Source organism: Momordica charantia (genome assembly GCF_013281855.1).
Source record: "Momordica charantia cultivar OHB3-1 chromosome 7 unlocalized genomic scaffold, Mcharantia_2.0 BLBB01000007.1, whole genome shotgun sequence".
Taxonomy (NCBI): Eukaryota; Viridiplantae; Streptophyta; class Magnoliopsida; order Cucurbitales; family Cucurbitaceae; genus Momordica; species Momordica charantia.
The window spans coordinates 5,150,535-5,157,364 of record NW_028275165.1 but is presented as its reverse complement, the minus strand read 5'-3'; positions in this window follow the sequence as shown (position 1 = coordinate 5,157,364).

Sequence of the window (6,830 nt, the reverse complement as noted above, 5' to 3'; positions counted from 1 at the left end):
TATGTTTAGTTCATTCCTCAAATTAGGGATGTTTAACTTATACATTTATATTTTTGCAAGGAAATGAGAGATAAGGAATTAGGTGCAGATAATGATTTATTGAAAGATGAGGTTGTTAGCCATCAATTCTTAGCTGGAGTGGATACTGTTTATGCAAGGATATGCACAACAGTGTATTTCAGATTGCAGCTCGAACTCGGCCTCCGGACCGATCTGAATACTTGGGCGGACCTGCACAAAAAGGTGAGCACTCCGACGATCAAGTCAGTATAGGTCGAATTCCCAGTTTAGTTCGAGGTCAGAAATCATCGTACCTGATCGCGGAGTGAGGTCCTCTACTTATGGGTGGTAGTCCCGCTAATCTCGCGACAGTTACACCCGGTAATCTCGGGACCGACGGTTATACCTGATAATCACGCCGCTGACAGTAGCTCACATCGGCCCCCACCGAGCTTCCCGGTAGGTCGGACCTCGGCCAGGTTCACCTCGGCCCTCATACTTAGCATCTGTCAACGCTAGTGGTGGTGATCTCGGCCGTCCGAGCTGGGCATGACCCATGAGTCATCTTGGAGCACCAATAGGGGTCCTCCACGTGTCCAGGGTATTCTCTTACCCAAACATTGGCCCCCTCTCTGTCTGGTCCGATCTCGACCTGGCAGAGAAGTTCATTTGATTTGCTTCGGACACGTGGCGACTCCCTATTCGTGGGAAAACATAACCGTTGTGGTGGATTTATCATCAGAATATTCAAATATTCCGATGCTTCGGATCTCCGGGAGGATCCTAGCCGCTCGTTGATTACACATGTACGGTGGGGAAATTTTTCCGACGAGCTATAAATACCCCCAATCCTTCAGGTCATACCTTACGTTCCCTGAATTCTTGGAGTTCGATCTGAAGGTAGCTCGAACCCTTGGTAGGTCGGCGGTCTCTTCCCTCACTTTCTCTTTCGAACGTAGTTGCCATGTCGTCCTCTTTTAGCAGCGACTTAGGGTCCGATGAGGTTTTAGCTCGTAGGTTAGAGTCCGAGCTCGAGGAGATAGAAAACTTTAGGTTCTCCGATGACGGGGAGGATAGTGATGCCTCCACCTCGGGTCAGGGTTTGGAATACCCTTCTAGGATACCTGAGCACTACCTCGGATCCCTTCGTAGGGGGTTCGCTATCCTTGAGAACATTCTCCTTAGGATTCCGGAGGAGGGGGAGAGAGCTGACAATCCTCCAGAGGGATGGGTCACTCTCTACTTCAAAATGTTTGAGTACGGCCTCAGACTTTCCCTTCACCCTTTCGTCCAAGAGTTTCTTTTCCGAACTGGGCTGGCTCCGGCTCAAGTGGCCCCCAATGGGTGGGGTGTCATTTTCGCTTTGGCCATCCTTTTTTGGCTACGAGCTCGGGATAGTGAAGAGGCCGAGCTGTTGGACATAGACCAGCTCCTCGCGTGCTTCGAAGCGAAAAGGATAGCTAAGAAGCCTGGTCGGTTCTATATGTGCGCAAGGAAAGGCGCAGGCGGTATAGTTAAGGGGCTGACCTCCATCAAGGGATGGGTGAGGAAGTGGTTCTACGCTTCTGGGGAATGGCTTGCAAAGGACGAGTCAGGTCGTTCCTTCTTTGACGTTCCCACTAGGTTTGTGAACCTAGGTACGGAGTAGTTCTTACTTTTTGTGATTTTCTTTCCTGTCATTCAGGTCTAACTCGGATTTTGTCTTCGTGCAGTTTCAATCCGACCAGTCCCCGAGCTTACGCAAGCCTCCTTCGACACGTTGAAATATTACAAGGAGCATTTTCTGAGGGGTAGGAGGGTCGGAACCTTGGTGACTGACAAGCTGCTGCTTGAGTCCGAGCTGCTAGATTACAACCCTGCAGTTCGTCCTATTGAATCTTCAAGGCCGAACTCCGAATTAGGTATGTCGAGCTGGCTGCCCCCTCCCTTTCCTCTAACTTTGTGCTGATTTTTTTTTCTTTGTTTTGCAGCCATGGTTTGCGGGTTCGCGAGTAACGTGAAACGCAAGTCCAAGGGCCGAGCCCATGCTCTTGAGGTCGCCCAGAGTTCGAAACCTGCCACTCCTGCTGTGGTAGGGCCAGCCTTGGAAGATCCAGCCCCAGTGATCGAGCTAGAGTCTTCTGGGGGTCCTTCAAGGGAGAAGCGCCCCAGGGATCAGACCGAGGCGGTGGACGTCTCGCCCTTGGGCGAGGAGGTGAGGGAGGAAGTCCCTCTGAAGCGAAGGAGGAAGAAGAAGAAGACCACCTCCCCCTTGGAGGTCAGAGCTCGTGGGGTCCTGCCTGCGAGCTTCGCAGATCGGGTGGACGATCCTGAAGCCAGGATGGGCGGGACGCCCGACGTGACGGCACGGTTCAGAGTTGAGCCGTCAAGTTCTGGGGTGAGGGACCGGGTGTCCCGCATCTCAGCTGCAAGTTTGGACCGCTGCCTAAGGAGGGCATCCAAATTTGTAAGTGACCCAGGGTCCGTTCTGCAGAGGACCATCGACTACACCGCTGAGGTAAGACTGGTGTCTCCATTTTTGCTCAATTTACCTAACAGGTAGCTCGGTCTAATTTTCTTCTTTGTGTTTTTCCTCAGGCGTTTGTTGCTTCCATTCAATCGGCTCTGGCTGTAAAGGCCGAGCTGGATGGGAGGGAAGTTCTGGCAGCGAGGGAGAAAGAGGAGTTCTCTGCTGCCTTGGAGTCTGCTTCCTCCACCATGAAGGATGAGCTGCTGAAGGCTCACTCTGAGGTGGAAATTTTGAAGGCCGAGGTGGAGACCAAGGCCGAGCTGTTGAAGAAGGAAGAGGACAGACGCAAGGCCGAGCTCCGAGCTGCCCATGCTATCACCAGGGGCTTGGAGAAGGAGAAGTTCCAACTCTTCAAGGAGAAGGACGACATGCTCCAGGCGCTTGAAGCGAAGGAGGAGGAGCTGAAGCATGCGACTGCCGAGCTGGAGACGGTGAAGGAGCGTCTCAGCAATGGATTTGCCAAAGACTTCTCTGACGCGGGCTTCAAGTTTCTCATGAAGGGCATTGCTTCCGACATGCCTGACCTTCAGATCGATCTCGGTGGTCTGAAGAAGAGATATGCTGAGCAGTGGGCGTCTGGGCCTAGCGGCACCCCTGGCCCCCAAGCGTTGGTGGATAAGTACGTCAGAGATCTGGACTCTGACTACTCCGACCTCGAAGAGGATCAAGTCGGCACCACTCAAGAGGGCACTCCTCAAGCAGGCTCTTAGGCGACCACCCTTCAAGAGGCTTTTCGCTGTCTTTCTTCTCTTCTCTTTTTTTTTGTTTGTAAGTGTCAGGGCAGAGCTGCAAGGTCTATAAGCCTTGGCTCTGCTCTCCCTTTAATGAAGAAGCTTTGTTCGTTTTTATTTTGGTGTTGGCAACATCTTTCCTTTCTTTGCTTTTTCTCTAAACTTCAGCCAATGTCACCTCGCACCTCTTACTTATGAGGTCGCGCCTTCAATTAAAATAATTGAAAGTTTGAATTTGAATCTCTGTCTAGTGTTCAATGCATTGCACCAACTCTGGATTTTTTAACATCGCACCCTTAACTTAAAAACGTTAAAAGGCTGAAATCCTAAGTCCGTAGCTGTTCTTCATATCGTACATCGTACCCTCAGGTTTAGAGGCTTGATCATTTTGAACTTTTCACATCGTCCCTTTACCTTGAAGGTTTGAATTTTAAGTTCATCAGTGGTTTTGGCATCGTACCTCGTACCCTTAGGTTTTGGAGGATTGAATTTTAACCGACTGCTGGAATGTGATCGTGTGGGAGTCCGTGGCCCCCATTTAATTTATGGTCGAACTCAGAATCATGAAATTAAATCATCACATTTATTCCGATCATAATTCTTTTGGAACAGTTTTTACAGATCCATTGAAAACCCTTTTGGCATTTCAGGGATAATAACGCTTCAGGTGCTCCGCGTTCCACGGGTGCGCGAGGACGTCTCCTTTCAGATCGGCCAATATGTACGTCCCAGGTCAGACTATGCCCTTGACCTCAAACGGCCCCTCCCAGGTCGGGTCAAGGGCACCCACATGGGTTTGGACCCTCCTTAAGACCAGATGTCCGACCTGGAAGGTCTGAGGTCGAACGCGGACGTTGTAATGCCTGGCCATTCTGCCCTGATATTCCGCCAGGCGTAGCTGGGCCATTGCTCTTCTTTCTTCCAACAAGTCGAGGTTGAGGAGCAGCTCTTCCTCATTTGCTGTAGGCTCGTAATGCTCTACTCTGTCAGATGGCATGCCGATATCAACCGGGACTACAGCTTCGGAGCCGAAGGCCAGGGAGAACGGGGTCTCACCCGTCGATTCTCTTTGGGTGGTCCGGTACGACCATAGAACCTCTGGTAGCTCCTCGACCCACCTGCCTTTTTTGGAGGTCAGTCTAAGTTTGATGCCTCGCTTGATGATCTTGTTCACTGCCTCCACCTGCCCATTTGCTTGCGGATGTGCGGGGGACGAGCTAAGGTGACTTATGCCAAGCTTGCTGCAAAAGTCTTTGAACTTGGCGTTGTCAAACTGCTTCCCATTGTCTGTCACAATGGCCTGCGGTATACCAAAGCGACATATGATATTTGTCCATACGAAGGACGTGACTCTGGATTCCGTTATGTGGGAGAGCGCCTCGGCCTCGGCCCACTTTGTGAAGTAATCCACAGCAACCACAGCGAAATTGGTCTGGCCTTTGCCCAAAGGGAAAGGACCAATGATATCTACCCCCTACTGCGCGAATGGCCACGGGGCCGAGATGGGGGTGAGCAGCTCGGGAGGTTGGTGGATTATGTTTCCGTAGCGTTGGCAATTGTCGCAAGTTCTAACAAACTTCTTGGCGTCCTGGCTGAGGGTCGGCCAATAGTATCCTTGTCGGATCACTTTGACTGACAGCGACCGGGCGCCCGAGTGATTGCCGCACACTCCTTCGTGGATTTCTCTAAGGACGTATAGGCCCTCTTCAGGGGTTAGGCATTTCAATAGAGGCAGGGAAAAGCCGCGTCGGTACAACGCTCCACTTCGGACCACGAACCGAGCTGCTTGCCTCGCCAACCTTCTGTGCTCCTTGGGGTCTTGTGGTGAATTGCCCCTAATAAAGTCCACAATCGGGTCCATCCATGAGGACTCTGGAGCGTCGATCTCCATCAGATCTGGCTCTGAGATCGAGGGATTATCTAAGATCTCGACGGGGACCGACCTGGCCAGGTCGGTCTCGTACGCTGATGCTAACTTGGCCAAGGCGTCGGCATTAGAATTTTCTGCTCGGGGAACCAGGCTTACTTCGTAAGTTCGAAATTGGACGAGGTACGATCTGACCTTGCCCAAATACTTCTCCATTCGGGAGTCCCTGGCTTGGTACTCTTCCGTGATCTGGCTCACAACCAGCTGGGAGTCGCTGAAGATCTTAACACAAGAGGCCCCCAATGCTCTGGCGATTCGTAGACCGGCAATAAATGCTTCATACTCAGCCTCGTTATTGGAAGTCCGGAAGCCGAACTTCAAGGCATACTCAAATCGCTCGCCTCCTGGTCCGAGCAAGAGGACCCCGGCCCCGCACCCCTTCTCATTGGAGGATCCGTCGACATAGATTGTCCACGGTAGGTCGGACTCGCCAGGCTCGGAAGGTGGTGTGAGCTCGACTATGAAGTCTGCCACTGCTTGCCCTTTCAACGCAGCTCTAGGTTCGAACTGGATGTCGTATTCACTTAGCTCCATTGCCCACTTCATCAGGCGTCCAGAAGCTTCTGGCTTATGGAAGATGTTTTTTAGGGGCAAGTTAGTGAGCACCACCACAGTATGAGCTTGGAAGTATGGTCTAAGCCGTCGGGCCGAGGTGACTAAAGCGAGAGCCAACTTTTCCATATGAGGGTATCTAGTCTCGGCTTCGGTCATAGCCTTGCTTGTGTAGTAGACCAGGTTTTGCCGCGCTTCCTCTTGCCTGATTAGGGCCGAGCTGACGGCACTGTCAGACACTACTAAGTACAATTGGAGCTTGTCCCCCGGCATGGGCTTGGCGAGCAAAGGTGCCGAACAGAGGTAGCTTTTCAACTGTTGAAATGCTTGCTCGCACTCCGCTGTCCATTCAAACGGCCCTTTCTTTCATAAGACTTTAAAGAAAGGAAGGCACTTATCTGTCGATCTTGAAACAAACCGGTTCAGGGCCGCAATCCTGCCATTGAGGCACTGAAGCTGCTTCAGCGTCTTAGGTGCCTCCATCTCGAGCACGGCTTTAATCTTTTCGGGGTTGGCCTCGATTCCCCGGTTGTTCACCATGAAGCCAAGGAATTTTCCCGAAGAGACTCCAAAGGCACATTTAGCTGGGTTGAGCTTCATTTGATATGTCCTCAGGATCTCGAAGGCTTCGGTCAGATCGGAGAGATGCGACTTAGACTACTTGCTCTTGACAAGCATGTCGTCCACATACACTTCCATATTCCGGCCGATCTGCTTGGCGAACATTTTGTTCACCATTCTCTGGTAGGTCGCTCCTGCGTTCTTTAAACCGAAGGGCATAACCTTGTAACAGTATAGTCCTTGGTTCGTTATGAATGCGATATGACCTTGATCTGAGACATGCATCTTGATTTGGTTGTACCCAGAGTAGGCGTCCATGAAGGTGAGCAGTTCGTGCCCGGCTGTGGCGTCCACGAGCTGATCAATCCTCGGCAGTGGGAAGCAATCTTTCGGGCATGCCTTATTTAAGTTCGTAAAATCTACGCACATTCTCCACTTTCCGTTAGATTTTTAACTAATACAACATTGGAGAGCCACTCGGGATACGAAATTTCATCTCCTTGTTCATAGGTCTTCTTTTTTGTTTTACAGGTCGGAATGATGGATCTAT